Source organism: Cryptomeria japonica, chromosome 3 (assembly GCF_030272615.1).
Source record: "Cryptomeria japonica chromosome 3, Sugi_1.0, whole genome shotgun sequence".
Classification (NCBI taxonomy): Eukaryota; Viridiplantae; Streptophyta; class Pinopsida; order Cupressales; family Cupressaceae; genus Cryptomeria; species Cryptomeria japonica.
The window spans coordinates 862,513,520-862,531,097 of NC_081407.1; the positions used below are offsets into that span (position 1 = coordinate 862,513,520).

Here is a 17,578-nt window from a genome sequence, read left to right on the forward strand (position 1 = left end):
ATGGAGGAGGAAACATGAATCATTGTTTGTAAGAGTGTCTACTGAAGCAGGTTTTTAAGAGAGGATAACAATTATATTACTTCTTGTATTAAGATTAGCCTTTGTATGTATGTAATAACTATAACATGGAATTTTGGTAAGATATTGTTAGTCTAAGTGAGAAATTATTTCCACCCGTGATATAGTAGGCTTGTTGTAGGGGAAGAAGACGTATAAAACTTGGAATTATTTCCTCATTTCCTCAGCATCGTAATGGAGGAGGAAACATGAATCATTCTTTGTAAGAGTGTCTACTGAAGGAGGTTTTTAAGAGAGGATAACTATGATATTACTTCTAGTATTAAGATTAGCCTTTGTATGTCTGTAATAACTATAACATGGAATTTTGGTACTGAATTAATTATATTCTAGAAAGAGTTTCAATCTATTGTTTGGATAATAAAATGTGTTATTAGTTCCTGCTAGGGAACTATAGCGAAGGCTTTGCTTTTATCTCGTGATCAAACTTTTTTCTTTCAGCCAATCAGAAATCAATATTATCTATTAATAATTTATATTGTAAGGATGTAGATTTAAACATGCTCACAGATTAACTGTGCTTAAACATGGACGCCTGTTATTGGTCTCTATTCACCGATGCAGAATGTCAGAGAGGAGACTGTGATTTCCCATACGAGAGACCGCTTTGTCAGCAGTTGTCAGCAATTGCAGTGTCTGTCAGCAGTTGCAGGTGTCTAAAAATAATAATGGCCCCCATATTAATGGCTACGCCTCTGTATTTTCTAAGAAGATGTCCCACTCCAATGCCTAATATTAATACTTATTGCATGGAAATACATTCCAAGCACTGAAACATGAAATAAGATAAATGGCGATTCAGAAGGCAGCCAATTCTCCAGGTTCTATTACTACAAGAAGCTCAGGAGGGACGATACTAACAACTCATTGCAACTGGGGCAAGATCAATCTACGCTACTTCAGTATGACAAAATCTTTCAATTATACAAAAGAGACAAAAGCATAACCGTTTTTCCACTCTGGCAGGAACTTGGCTGCTCTGCAGCACTTGTTTTGTTATAGTCAGTGACTTATATTTTTGTGTTCATTGAATAAATACCATTATCATTGTTTCAGAAATTGTATTAGGATATTGACAATAGAACAAGAATATTATTTATTGATAAAGGTTTTTAAGATATGTGAAAAAATATATAATGTTTTTTAGTATTTAAAATTAACTAATATATATTGATCAATAATTTTTTTTATATATGATTTTCTTTTATATATTGAAGAAAGAAAACAAAAATGAAATGAATATCAGCTGGAACAATTGCTGGTATATCTGAAAAGAATGACTCAGAAGAACAAGAAGTTCTTCAAGAACAGTTAAAACAACTATCCAACAATGGCACTAATAAATGAAATTACATTACAAACCAACAATGCTGCAAGTAAGGTGTATAGGAACAAAAACTTGGAGAGTGTTTGCAGAATTGATGACTTTGAAAGCTCTTCCAAGACCCTTGTAACTGAATGATCCAATGTGAATTTGCTGAATGAGAGGGCAAGTAGGATATCAACATAAAAAGTGGCCAAGTCAAAAGTGCAGCCCTGATGATCAGTGGTTGAGAGCTTGAAAGAACCTTATACAAAAGAAACCAAATAAAACAATCCATAGTGTAGAAATCTTGAGCAATCCACTCTCAATGAGTGATCTTCAAAGTTTCAGTGTCCTCCATCTTTATAAATAAATGAATGCAGTTGTAGAGTCAGATTATGAATCTTCTCAGTAAATCAAATGCAACACATGATTTGGAGTTCTAATTGAGGAGTTGGAGACTCCGCTTGTTCCACTTAGCTCAAGAAATGGTGCAACACCACTTCTTATTAAGACGAAGTGAGATGGAGATAGGTGGAAGGATTTTCTTGTAAATGGTTAGAAGGGGGAAAATGAATGCTACAAGAATTAGGCCACTTCCAATCATTCAAAAATTTAGCATGACATTCCAGATACAATAAAGAGTAAATCTCCAGAGTAACAAGTTGTTGAATGTCAGTTATTGCTTGCTTGTTTAATGTTGAAAGATGACATTGAACTTTAACGAGAGGCCAAGATTTCCATTGAAAGGTGGAGGAGTCCCATAAGTCACGAATAACTTAAATTCCCCTTTTAATGAGTAGCCTTCCCTTAAGTCTACTGATAGTTCCAAGTCGTTTGCCATTTTCTTCAACCAATTGATTCCACCAAATAGAGGAGTAAGGAAAACTTAATCCATGACTAAGGGATTGATCAAACCAAATGAGCTTTTTTGAAGTAATCTGCCAAGCCTTCCAAATAGAATTAAAGGGAGCAGATCCATGGGTTTTGAAATATTCGGCTAGAAGAATTTTTCCTTCCAATCGATAGAACTCCAAGAGGAAAAAACAGAGGCTGTTTGAATGTGAAATTTAACCATTTCTTTCCAAGTAGCATCTCCCACCAAAACCCTAGTAATGCACTTATTTGTTAATAATTTCCCTTGAGAATAAGGGTCTATGATTCCAAGTCCTCCCTTAGCCTTTGGTTGAATGCAATAATGCCAAGAGGTAGTCCGTATGCACTTTTTATTCCCCCATTTTGCGCACAAAAATTTCCTGATAAGCTGAGTCAGTTGATTGTAGTAGGTTTTGGAAGGTAGCCAACATAAGGAAATATAAACATGACTGGCAAACAAGCTTCTATTGGCAACATAGATGTGACCGTCCATGGAGAGAAATCTATTGGTCGATCTCATAAATTTGACCTTTATTGTATTCAAAATCCAATTCCACATGTCCTTGAGTGAAACTCCAATCCCAAAAGGAATGCCCAAATACTTGGTGATTGAGCCATGCTTAATTTCTTTCCATTCCTATGGAATCCAAGGTGGTCAAAGGGTGGAACAAATGAGATCATACGCTTTGTCAAAATCCAACAAAAATGATAAGAGCATTTTGGCCAATTTGTTGAGCCCACTCAATAGTTTCCCAAGCTAGAACAAGATTGTCAAGAATAAACCTTCCTCTGAAAACACTACTTTTCTCGGGCCTCACTATCATTTGGGTAATAGGATGAATTCTACGACCTAAAGCTTTGGCTATAATTTTATAGGAGGTATTCAATAAGGTAATGGGATGGCAACCAGCCACAATATCCTCAACCTTACCTTTAGGAATAAGCTTAATGAGTCCTTGATTAATCACTGGAGCCAAGGTACCAATTTCAAGTCCTTCTAAATAAACATAGTAGAAATATTCTCGAATGTAAGGCCATAAAGATTGATAGAATTCAACAAGAAGGCCATCCATTCTTGGAATTTTTTTTCAAGCATGCTAAAATGGGCCTCACTGATTTCTTCCATGGAAAGGGGTCTATCAAGAAAGATGTTGTAATCCTCATCAATTTTTGAAGGAATGTGATTTGCCACATTGTCCAATACAATGGAGATTAAGGGGTTGAGTGTCGATTCATCAGTGAAAAGTTGTTTATAGTGATCAAAAAAGGTTTGCATGAAGCCAAAGTGATTAGTTTTTGGGGAACCATCAGCTAATATAATGACTGAAATCCACTCTTTTTTATGCTTATGATTTAAGTAATTAACCATGTCATTCTATCAAACACTTGCATCATTCATTTCCCTCCTCCCAGGATTGGAATAATGTTTACTATGATGCAAATATTGCAGTCATATATATATATATATATATCATTCCCTGGGAAGATAGTTCGTTGAGGCATTCTGTCAAATGGTTCGCACCTTATCTACGCCTTCCACATTTTGCATACATATCTACATTTCACGACATGTCTATGCTTCCATTATTAGCAGTTATAATTACCAGTGTAGTGTGTGATCAACATCTGATTAACTCCCTCTAATATTTAATGTCTCGATGAATGTCCATACTGTTGTTTCAAGGTTCTCATTTTGTACAGGTTGGGATGATGCTGCCAAAGGTTGCAGAGGATTTCATTACCCTTTCCAACTACAATCACTTGAAAGTTTCTAAAGTCCATTCAACAAATACATTATGTGTTTTCTGCCATTATTGCAACTATGAGATGAAATCTCTTTCAGTGGATCCCATAATTTGCTTTCATATCTCCAGTGCAGTTGTAACTTCAACATCTGGTGAAACCACTTTATCTTCAATGCATTGATGAATGTTCATAACTTGTTGTTTGAACCATTTTTTTTTAGCTCTTATGGAGGAGGTTAAGAATGCTCTAGAACGAAGCATTTCTAACCTTCTTGACAAAGGAGGCCTACAAGGTTAGGAAATAATATTAGGAATGCTCCATTGTGGAGCATTCTTAACCTTTTTTTTTTTAAATTTCCACTTGAGGTTATGAAAATGTGTTAAAAATGCTCAAAAATGGAGCATTTTTAAACATTTCTTAAAAATACAATGACCTTGACCTCAAAAACCATCAACCATGGAAGCGAAATAGAGGAGGAATGGAAGAAACATTTTTAGATGACTTATATCTTCTTAAATGACCTCAAATATTAAAATAATTTAAAATATTAAATTATAATTTTAAAAAATAATTCAAATATTTTAAATTTAATGCTCAAGCTTGAGAAAAATGACCATATCTTCCAAACAGTAGGGACTTAGGTCTTGAAATTTAAAACACTCATTGATGGTAGGGAAACAAGTCAACAACTTTATTTACTCCTCATAATGAATCTTAAAATGAGATATTTTAATCATTTCTAGGCGACGGACTCCAAAATTTGAAGGATTAATATATAGTAAAATATGAACTGGGTTCAAGTGAAAGTTAGCTACATGATACAAAATGATGCTTAGAACCTAGATATAAAATTATTTCCTTCAATTCTTGGTAATTTGAAAAACACATTCATTTTGCATATTCTGACTGGCAATGACCTTGAGTCACATGTTCACTGCTTACGCATAAACACCTAATCGATCTAATTCAACATTGAGACTGATTTGAAGTTCAAATGTTAGGCATACCAAAAATGGGGCAACAAAGTTGAATTCAAAATTGAGAGGTGATGGAATAATTCACTCGGGGCACCCTTATCCATTGTATTAGGGCTAAACAAAGAACCACATGGAAAGGTGAAAATCGGGGTTGTAGATTTGATACTTGTGTGAGTAGAATGAAACATAATCAGAGCATAGAAGACTAGAATGCTAAAGTGAGGCTTCAGTAATTATGGAATTGTATACGGATAAAATTTACAACACTGCAAGGAGATAGAGAGGGAGAGAGGAAGAGGGCGATATAGAGGGAAGTATTGACTTGGTAAATTCTAGTTATGCTATGTACCCTAAACCCTATACCATCAATCTTGTATCTTGAACCCAAAACAAGTGTCTCCAACCCTAAACCTTATACCCTAAATTGTATATCCTACACCTCATTTCCTAAAACATATACCATTATACCCTTAAAAATTTATATACCCTATAACATATACCATATAAAGAAAAGGAAGAGGTAACAACCTAGAGAGGGGGGGAAGGGGGAATAGGAGAGACAAAAGAAAAGATAGAGAGAAAGGGGGGGAATAAAAAGGGATGGAGGGAGAGGTAGACATGGAGAGAGTAAGAGACCTAGGGAACAAGAAGACAGTGAGATGGGAGGGGAGAGAGAAGAGGATGAGAGAGTTGATAATTTCTCTCACCTCTATCTCTCCCCCCAAGCATCTCACCTCTATATCTCTCCCCTCTCTAGTTATTTTTTTCTCTCCACATCTCTCCCTCCATCCTTACCCCTCTTTCTCCCTTTATGAACTTCTCTATCTCATTTTCTTCTCTCTCCGTCACCTCTATCCTCTCCCTCTCTAGATCTCTTAGTCACTCCATGTCTACTTCTCCCTCCTTAAACCTTCTCTTTCACTTTGTTATTCTCCCTATTCTCTTCTATCTACATCCCCTCTTTAGGTCATCACCTCCCCCTATCCTCTATATGGTATAGTGTTTAGGTTATAAAAATTGTTTAGGGTATAAGGGTTTTAGGGAATAGGGTTCAGGATATAGGGTTTGGGGTATAGGGTTGAATACACTAGTATAGGGTTTTGGGTACAATATTGATGGTACAAGGTTTAGGGTATATAGGGTTGATGGAATTTCTTGTGTTGATATTTCCCTCTATCTCCCCTTCTCCCTCTCCCTCTCTCCTATGTCCCTCACCTCTCTCCCCTCTTAGGTTTCTCTATATCCCTATATTCTTCTCTCCATCTCTATATCCCCCTCTGTCCTTATCCATATCTATCTCCCTCACCCACTGTCTCATTCCCTCTCCCTCTATTATTATCTCCATCTATCTCTCTCTTCCTCTCTCTCTCTCTTCTCTATCTCACCTCTCTCTCCCCATTCATGATTTATCCATCCCTCCCTTTCTTCCTCTATCCCTCTCTATCTCCCCCTCCCTCCTTACCCCCTTATCTATCTCCCTGTCCCACTCTCTCTTATTATCTCTCTCTCTCATATTCTCTCTTTCCATTGTATAGGTCATCAGCTCTCCCTCCCACCTCTCTCTCTCTCCCCTCTCTATGTTTCTCCGTTTACACCTCTCTACCTCCATCTATATATAATTACCAACCTCTCTCTATCCTCCTCTATCTATCTCACTCCTCTATCTCCCCATCTAGGTATATCTCTTCATTATCTATGCCATCACCTCTCCCTCCCAGTATCTCTCTCTTCTCTCTAGGTTTCTCCCTCATTCTCTCTCCACCTCTCTACCTCACTATACATAACTCATTACCCACCTCTCTCTATCTGCCTCTATCTAAGCCTCTCTCTCCCTGTCTAGGCCCCTGACCTCTCTATTTGTCCTCTCTCTAATTCATTGGCTCCCTCTCCACCTCTTTCTCCCTCCCCCCTTACCCCTCTCCCTTTATGAACTATATCATCCTCTTGTATCTCTCCCCACACCAATCTCTCTTCCCATCCCTAGGTATCTCTCTCTCTCTTCATATCTACCTCTCCCTACATCCCTTTTTACTCATCTCTCTCTCTTTATTCTTTTGTCACTCCTCTTCTCCATTCCCCCCCTCTCTAAGTCGTTACCTCTTCCTCTGCTTTATATGGTATAAGGTTTAGGGTTCGTAAATTGTTTAGGGTATAAGAGTATAGGAACAAGATTGATGGTATACGATTTAGCATATAGGGTTTACAATACATATAATTGATGCAATTTCCCATTTTGATACTTCCCTATATTTCTCCCTCTCCCTCTCTCTTCTCTCTCACCTCTCTCTCCCCTTCCTCTCCCCTCTCTAGGTCCCTCCCTCCCTTTCTTCTTCTCTCCCTCTCTATCTCCCTATAGCATTATAAATTATCCATATACAATTTTATATTCACTTAGGCCTCACTTTAGCATTCTAGCTTTCTATTCTCTAATTTTGGACCCTTCAATGGTCCAAAAATGTACATTGAAATTTCATTCATGCGTTGGCCAACTTGAAAAAATCAAACACATTTCATGAGGTGAGGTATAAAATAAAGTCTTGCCCCCTCATTTGAGACAATTCCATCACCTCTTAATTTTGAATTCAACTCCAACAAGCAAATTCAAGTGAGAATGCAATCAACCATCATCAAGGAAGTGAAGGAGAGGTCAAGTATTCATATTACAAGCATTCAAGATGGAATCCATGATCAAGTTACTGTGAATACATTCCTACAATCCTATGTGATGATATCAACCTCTTCATGAAGACTTCAAAGCAAGAGTAATGAAGGTATAACATTCCAATTCAACATTTCAATTCCAGATCTATCCTATAACCTTTAAAGTTGTTCTTTCCATTTCAATTTCAATTCAATTATAGGGTTAATTCCAAACTTGGGGTTTGACCTAGAGAAACCCTATTAACAACACAATTTTCCATCTACTGTGTGGAAGTGACAAATTCATAACACAATTACAGATTAGGGAAGAGAAAACAAAGATACACAAATCTAGCTTTTGAAAAGGCAGAAATTGGAGGACAAGATCATTGCAAGCAATATTTTTTGACACTTTTCTAATGAAACTTTAGGGAAACATCCATAATAGTTTCTTGATTCCAACAATATATTAGTTGTTTGCATCTGACATTCTAAGGACAAGGGTGCCCCGAGAAAAAATGCTTGGCATTATTTTGTCCAAATTTTAGACACAAGTTCCTCTTTCTAGATCTATACTTATATCTACATATCTGACTTGAGACTATCTATGCCTGATGATTATTGTCAATTTCACATCTTTTGCCCTATTTCTTGCATTCAATTTACATCTTTCCATAGCTCATTTTTGACTCATAATTAAAGGAGTACCTAATTCACCATGTGCTAATTCCTTTTCAATTAGATTTGTGACTAAGCCAAGTGGATTCATTTTTGTTCCAAACATAATTGTTGGAGATAGGTATAGTTCCTACATTGCATGCATAAACTTGTGAACCCTATTTCTCATCATTATATTTTTGGTGAACCCGACATAGTGCATTACAATATTTTTTATTTACATTATCAAAACTTATTTGAATTGCATATTATTTTCATATTTAGAAGCATTTATTGTTCAAATTATATACCCCATCTTGTGAGCCAAACTCCTATTTTGGCATTTCTATGAACCAATTAGGACTTTTCGACAATAGGGGACCCAATATGTTAGTTTTGAGTGTTTTAATATGTTTTAGGAGGGGTTTAACTTGACCCAAGGCACTAGGAAGTGAAAGATGACATTTTGACAACTTTTGTAAAAGTTGTAATGAGCAAATTTTATGCACTGTTTGCATTTTTTTTATTTCAAAATCCTCCAACGGCTCTAACCTCTTGGTTTTCTATTGAGAGAAGTTTTAGATCAGTATTTGAACCTTGTGGATCCAATTCCCAAGGAGTAGTTGTATGGAGGAGAGTTTGATGTCAATAAACTAATGAAATTCAAAGTTTTTCCTGCAACTCTGGAGTTTTGTCTATGGTACGGTTCTGTATGGATTGGTACCCATTCCCAATGATGTGAATAGGTTGAAGGAGAGAGTTAACTTTGTTTTGGATTTTATTTTAAGTCTTTATTGTGTGTGTTGGTCCTAATATTCAAGTTTTTTTGTAGGTACCCAGAAAACCAGGGTTTACCTTGGGATTTTCCTCTTTCATGGCCATATATTGCACTTTACAAATCTGAGGCTCATGGGATTTGGTTAAAGGAAGGTATGGTCAATTTATTTTAGATTTCCAAGAGTTTTTTTCAGGAGGAGCAAGGGAGAGAAATGTTTCAAGTGACCCTAGGTAGACATCTCTATGTGGTTACCTAGACCTTGAACAAACAAAATCACCTTGTGAGCAAATGGCGATGCTTCTAGGCATGTAACTCTGGAATCCCTATTGAGTTATGGTTCCCAAAATTCCCATGGGATTTTAATCCACCAGTTCATTCATCTAAACATAATTGCTTCACAAAAGAGACCTAAGTAACCCTTCTAGGACAGTCAAATTCCTATCGGCAAAGACATTTATTTTCTAGAACTTGACCCTTTCTTTTGGAAACTTGCAAAAATTCCAAAAGGGTATTTGGATCCATAATTTTTTTACAACTATGTTTGGGAAAATATAAACTTAAGGTCTATTTACCCGCTAAATAGGGCTACAAGCGACTAGGCCTAATTGATTGAGTTTCTTAAGGAATGAGTAAGTAACCTTGCCACTGGTGCTTTGTTTGAACTTGGGGAGTTTTGTATGACCCAAATCCAGTGTAAAACTGATTTGTAACCCTTGGAGGTACCATGTGTGTGTTGTAGCAAGATACCCCTAATTGAGCCAGTAAGGGTCTTGGAGATGATGAGAAGATTGTACTAAATTTGTAGAGCCTTTCCTTGATAGGACCCCATCCATGTGTTAGGGGGGTAGTTTCATACCTTTTGAGGTTTTTGGCAGGTAACGAGGAGGGCTCTACATCAAGTGTTATCAGAGCTAGTAGCGGCTTTGGTAAGAAGACAAAGAATTGAGAGATGTCAGAAGGACAAGAGGAAGAGGTCCCTAGAGGACCAATCACCAACATGGAATTGGCAAAGATTGTGAGAGAGCATGCCATTGCATGCGAGGCAATGCAGAGGGAGCTTGAGAGGTAGAGTAGATGGGAAGGAAGATGGAGGCACTCGTAGTGGTGATTAAGGGGATGAGGATGAGATCCCTATGCCAGAGGAAGAGGCGATTCCTGCTAACCAGATAAACTTCCTTAATAGCCTCAAATCCATGGAAAGGAGAACCATGGAGCAAAAGATTGATTTGCCAACTTTCACTAGGAAGATGGAGCCAGATGTTGTGATAGATTGGATAGACTCCCTGTCTAGTTTCTTTGAGTGTGAAGACATTCCAGGACACCAGAAGGTGAAGATTGCTAAGTCCAAGTTGAAGGGAGCAGCCCTGACTTGGTGGAACTTTGTCCAAGAAGAAAGAGAGAAGGACAACAAGCCCAAGATTGTTTCTTGTAAGAGGATGGTTGCCTTGAGCAAAGAGGCCTATGTACCCAAAGACTATGAAATACAACTCTATAAGAGGAGACAAAATCTCAAGAAAAAGGAGATGGATGTGAACTCATACACCGAAGAGTTCCAAAGGCTATGCATGATGTCTAAAACAAAAGAGGAAGAGAGTGATAAAGTTGCCCGGTACCTACATGGATTAACGTACAATATTCAAGAAGAATTAAACCTTCTTAGCCTGGATACCATTGATAGATGCCATCAACATTCAAGGAGACAAGATCGGAATAATAAAGGAAGAGGAAGACAACAATGGGGTGGAAGAAATTTTTTTAGAAATAAGGGAAATGGTTTGGGAACCCAAAGTGAAACCAGTCAAAAAGGCACTAAAGGAGAAAGTAGTTCCAATAAGAATGGAGGATACCATCAGAGAGGTAACTTCAGAGGAAGAAGACCACCATTTAGAGGAAGATCTCAAGGTAGAGGTCCAATCAAATGTTATAACTGCAATCAAGAAGGACGCATGGCCAATAGATGCCCGGAGAAACCTTCTAGTTCCATTGGAGAAAGGAGAAGTAACTTGATCTTAGAGGCTGACTACCAAAGTGTGGAAAGTGCAAAGCGGGTGGAAAAGTATGCAAGGTCCTAGTAGACTCTAGTTCAACTGAGAACTTTGTGTCCCTAGAGATGGTGGGAAAACTAAAGTTGAGAACACTACCTCACCCTTGCCCATACAAGGTCTCATGGCTCACACAAGGACAACAACCTATTGTGGAAGACTAGGCTTGGGTAGAATTCCAGATTGGAACCTATAGAGACAGGTTGATATTTGACATTTCAAAGATGGATGCTTGCCACCTCCTCTTTGGTAGACCATGGCATTTTGACTTGAAGGTGCAACACGATGGTGATAGGAATACATATTCCATCACCAAAGATGGTAAGGTGATTTAGTTACTACCTTTAATGGAGGATGATGAGGAGACCAAACAAAAGGAGGCCAAGGTGTTGGTGGTAAGAGGGAAGCAGATCATAAAGAACATGACAAATGAAGGCATTGTCTATTATGCACTTATCCTTATTTCGACAATAACAAAGGTGGAGAGGTCTGAAGACAAGGAAGAGGATAGATTGAGGTTGATTGACCCTATAGTGCAGAAGCTACTATTCAAATACAAGGGTGTCATCTCTGATGGCATGCCAAGGTCACTACCTCCCATGAGAGACATAAACCATTGTATAGAACTTATACCTGGATCCACCTTGCCTAATAAAGCAGCATACAATCTCACACCGGATCAGAATGTTGAGATGGAAAAATAGGTTTAAGAATTGTTGAAGTCTGGATTGATTGGAAAACATTTGAGCCCATGTGCAGTCCCTGTAGTCTTGGCACCCAAAAAGGAAGGCACTAGGAGGCTTTGCACTGACTCAAGACCTATCAACAAGATTACTATCAAGTATAGGTTTCTAATGCCTAGAATTGAGGATTTGTTAGATTTTTTGGGCGGTGCTAGATATTTTACAAAGGTTGATTTGAAGAGTGGCTATCTTCAGATTAGGATTAGACTGGGAGATGAGGGGAAGAGTGCTTTTAAAACAAATGAGGGGCTGTATGAGTGGAAAGTACTGCCCTTTGGCTTATCTAATGCATCTAGTACCTTTATGAGGTTAACGAATAAAGTCTGGAGGGATTTCATAGGGAAATTTGTTATAGTCTACCTAGATGACATTCTAGTTTTTAGTCAAACCAAAGGAGAACATCTAAAACATATAGACCTGGTCCTATGAAGATTGTATGAAGAGAAATTCATGATCAACTTTAAAAATTGTTTCTTTATGCAAGAAGAGATCATTTACTTGGGTTTTGTAATCTCGTATGGTGAATTAAAAATGGATCAAGAAAAGGTGAGTGCCATATTATCTTGGCCTACACCTAGGACAATGAATGATATCAGAAGTTTCCATGGCTTAGGTACCTTCTATAGAATGTTTATAAGAGACTTTAGCCATATTTGTGCTCCAATGCTTGATACCATAAAGGGGGGATAAAAGTGTAGGTTTAGTTGGAAAGAAGAAGCAGATAACTCATTTGAAACATTGAAGAGGAAAGTTGCAGAGCAGCCGGTCCTTGCCCTACCTGATTTCAACAAAATCTTCCAAGTGGAGTGTGATGCTAGTAATATGGCTATTGGAGCAGTACTCAGTCAAGAGAGAAGACCTATTGCTTTCTTCAATGAGAATTTGAATGAGGAAAAGAGAAGATATTCATCATATGACCTAGAGATGTATGCTCTAGTCCAAACCCTTAAAAAGTGGAGACACTACTTGTAACCAAAAGAATTCATAGCTTTCATAGAAAATCAGGCCCTTAGCTTCATAAACAGTTAAGAAAAATTTAATCACTGACACATGAAGTGGGTAGAGACCCTAGAAGCTTTCACTTTCATCCTTAAGCACAAGAAAGGTGTCAAGAATAGGGTGGCAGATGCTTTGAGAAGAAGAGTCCTAACTGCAAATCAGATTCAATTGGAGAGTGTTGGAATAGACTCTTTGAAATCCATGTATGAGGGTGATGAAGATTTTGGAGAGGCCTTTAAGGTATGTGCTTCATTTGATGAACAGTTTCATATTGAGTACTTTGATTTTTTGGTTTAAAATGTATTTTTATTTAAAGGTGCACAACTATGCATACCCAAATTCTCTATGAGATTGAATATAATTAGGGAAAAACATTGTGGACCAATGGCAGGCCATTTTGGTCTTGACAAGACACTAGATTTGGTGAAGAGACACTATTTTTGGCCCAAATTACAGGCAGATGTTAGTAGATTTGTGGAAACATGTGTAATTTGCCAAAAGGCAAAAGGAAAGTCCACCAATGTAGGTTTATACCAGCCTTTACCCATACCTTCAAGACCATGGGAAAGCATAAGCATGGATTTTGTTTTAGGATTGCCTAGGACAAGGAAAGGATATGATAGTGTTTTTGTAGTGGTGGATAGGTTTAGTAAGATGGCACATTTCTTGCCATGCAAAACCACTTGTGATGCTTCTTATGTAGTAGACATGTTCTTTAAGGAAATTATTTGAATACTTTGTTTACCTTTGACTATAGTCTCTGATAGGGATGTGAAGTTTATTGGTCACTTCTGGAGGACCCTTTGGAAGAATCTTGGTATAAATTTATCCTTCTCCTCATCCTACCATCCCCAAACGGATGGCCAAACTGAAGTTGTAAACAGGTCAGTAGGGAATCTACTAAGATGTTTAAGAAGACAACATGGAGAAAGGTGGGATAGTATATTGTCTTAGGCAGAATTCTCCTACAATGACATAGTGAATAGGAGTACTAGTAATTCACCTTTCCAAATTGTATATGGTATCCACCCAAGGGGTGTGATTGAGTTGAGAGAGCTACCTCAAGGAGAAGGCATTAGTGCAGATGGAGAAACCTTTGCTACTGCCATAAAAGAAATCCATGACCAAGTTAAGACTCATCTTCAACAATGTGCAGAGAAATATAAAGCTCATGCTAACAAAAAGAAGAGAGATGTTCAGTTTGATGTAGGAGACTTGGTGTGGGTTCACTTGAAGAATGAAAGACTTCCAAAAGGAAGATACACAAAGCTGATGCAAAAAAAGATTGACCCCTACCAAATCTTGAAGAAATGTGGTTCAAATGCCTATGAACTTCAACTACCATTTGATCTTGGTTTGTCACCTGATTTTAATGTTTGTGACTTAACTCTTTATAAGTGTATTGTTGATGCAGGCAAAGACACAATGCAGGATATTGTTGATGATGATATTCCCAAACATGAAGCACCAAAGTTGCATAAGGTTATAGATACTAAGGTTTCCAAGAAACAAGGAATAAATTTTGCATGGAGTATTTGGTGGCTTGGAAAGGACAACCTGATACTAAAGTAGTCTGGATGACAGAGCAACAGATCAAAGATCATCGTGCAGACCTGCAGATTCTCATCTCAAGTGGACTTGAGATTTCTTCTTCCGAGGAGTATGGTGCAGGAGAACCTCATCAAACCCTTAAAGATGACATGTTAAATTCTATTAAGGGAGGATAAGGCATTAACAATGTCTTTAGGATGTTTTATATAGGTTTTCAATCATGCATTATATATTTGTAATAATGAATCCCATCTTGTGAGAGAAACTCCTCTTTTGGCATTTCTATGAGCCAATCAAGACTTTTGGACAATAGGGGATCCAATATGTTGGTTTTGAGTTTTTTAATATGTTTTAGGAGGGTTTGAACTTGAACCAAGGAATTAGGAGGTGAAAGATGACATTTTGACAACTTTTGCAAAAGTTGTAAAAAGTTGTCATGAGCAAATTTTATACACTTTTTGCATTTTTGTTATTTCAAACTCCTCCAATGGCTCTAACCTATTGATTTTTAGTTGAGATCAGTTGTAGATAAGTATTTGAACCTTGTGGATCCAATTCCCAAGGATTAGTTGTATGGAGGAGAGTTTGATGCCAACAAACAAATGAAATTCTGAGTTTTTCCTGCAATTCTAGAGTTTTTGTTCGTGGTACGGTTCTGTACGGATTGGTACCCATTCCAAATAATGTGAATAGGTTGAAGGGGAGAGTTAAATTTATTTTTTATTTGATTTTAAGTCTTGATTGTGTGTGTTGTTCCTGATATTCAAGTTTTGTTGTAGGTACTCGGAAAACCAGGGTTTGCCTTGGGTTTTTCCACCTTCATGGCCATATCTTGCACTTTACCAATATGTGGCTCATGGGATTTGGTGAAAGGAAGGTATGGTCAATTTATGTGGCTGCCTACACCTCTATGTGGCTACCTACACCTTGAACAAACAAAATCACCTTGTGAGAAAATGGCAAAGCCGAATCCACCAGAACAAACAAAATCATCCATGTTAATGTAGAAAATGACTAGAATCCACATTTAAAATTAAATAGCTTATTATATTTCATATTATAATATCGAGTTCTCCAAAATAATTTAAACTAAGAATATCAAATAGACAATGTTCTTGATCTTATGGAGGGCTTAGAGCTACTACATTTAATGATATTACTCATTGCTTTTATAGATTTGGTAATTATTTCTGCAGTTTTGTTCATGGAAGATTACCTTATGAGAATCTTAAACCAGATTCAATACTGAGGATCTTACTGTTAAGCATGCCCCAAACTTAAATTGTAAGTATATATGGCTCATACTACTATGATTCTGAACAGGTGAAACAATTTTGTATGGTCTATTTCTCTAAAATCCATAGAATTCTTTGAGATTTGAAAGCTTACCACTCAACACTTTATGTTGTGACAGATATTTACAAATGGTGACAAAGTTCATGCAGCAAAACTGTTGAGCAGACTTGGGTTGGAAGATTGTTTTGAAGGTGTGATATGCTTTGGAATACTAAATTCTCATACCACGTGGGAGACACCCATTTCTGTTATCCCCAAGACACCCATTCTTTGCAAGCCCTCAAAAGAAGCTATAAAGCGTGCTCTCCTCCTCGCAAATGCTGATCCCAAAAGAACAGTATACCTCTATGGGCCTAGTGATTATTTTTCCTCTAGTTTCTATTGTCATTTTAGTATCTTTAGTCAGTAATATATTGGAATATGTTGGATTAGATTTTTTATTGTCAATGTTTTAGATCAAATTTTATGATTTAAAAGAGAAGAATTTTATTTTATTGTTATCTGTTCTGATAATGGATCATAAAATTTGATTGAAAATGTTGACGATAAAAAACTTATATGATCTAATCCAAAAATTATATTCATTATAAACTGTGAAAACTTTAAGTTATTAAATTTGTTGTTTTACTGCAGATTTTCTTTGAAAACTTTAAATTTTTATATTTGTTGTTTTACTGCAGATTTTCTTTGATGACAGTCCTTAAAACACAGCGGCAGGAAAACATAGGGCTTCCACACTTTTGTGCAGGATTGCTTGTCATGAACCTGATAAATTATGAAAAAAATTGATTTGTTCTTTTATTCAGCTATTTAAATTTTTTGTGGTTTTCTAATGTCTACATGTTGGAACTCCAATAAGGACAGATGGAGCAGAGTTTGTACTTGAAAGCATTACAAAGCCTTGCCTGAGATCTGGGAAGAAAATGAGAGCTCTGGAAATGTTGGTTACTAAGGAAGAGTAGTTGCTATAGAAATTGTTGTCAATGCACAAAATATCTCATTGTAGAGAAATTTTTTCCTACTGTTAGAGGAACATATTACTCATTTCTTTCATCTTGAGTATAAAATGTTTAGTGATGGCATACTCAAATGTTTTGGGATGGCAACCCTTCCATGTAGCATCATTTTTACATTTCATCCATATATTATACATTTCATCCTTCATAAAGAAGAAGAGTAGATCAAATGTCTTTTTCCCTTTCCACTACATGGTGTCCAAATGATTCGTCCTTTGCTAAAACAGAATTGCTTAAAAGTTTTGATATGGTTGGCTGTGCTTTAACTAAAACGTTTGTAGTATTGTTACTTCACTAGAGAAGAAGAGCATCAATTACAAACTCCTTGCTCATCCATCTTTTCAATTTGCTAATTTAAAAAAAATATAATTAAAAATCATTATTAAATTTCATCCATCTTTCATATGTACATATAACTGTCCATTAAAATAACATTTGCTTTTTTTATCTTAATTATACTAATAAATATCTCAACATCTCTGACAGAAACAAGTCATCATTTATTGAAATCAATTAAATTGCTAAAGCTACAAGTAACCCGAATCATCACCTACTGTAAGAAAATAGTAGAATCCCATCAACTTTCAAAAGACAAATATTTAGCCAATCATTTCAGAACAACCTACTTCCAAATCACATCAAAATCCAAGGAAATAAATTCTCCAAAACTGAAAGCTTGTAGCTCAGAACCGAATAATATCTAGAAACAAACTTTGAATTAAGACAAACTACTCCACACCAATCAAAGAAGAGCAAAGAGTACATTTCAAAAGCATTCTATGAAATTCTATTTACTTTTACATTGAATTTGTATATGAACTTCAAAAAGAGAAGTTTGGAAATATTTATAAATTTTATGATTAAGTCTAAATAAAC

At 36.6% G+C, this 17,578-nt stretch overlaps 1 pseudogene; it reads left to right on the forward strand.

The window, feature by feature from the left end:
- Positions 1-16,692, forward strand: part of LOC131066658 (uncharacterized) — a 38,653-nt pseudogene extending 21,961 nt beyond the window's left edge.
- The last annotated feature ends 886 nt before the right edge of the window (positions 16,693-17,578 follow it).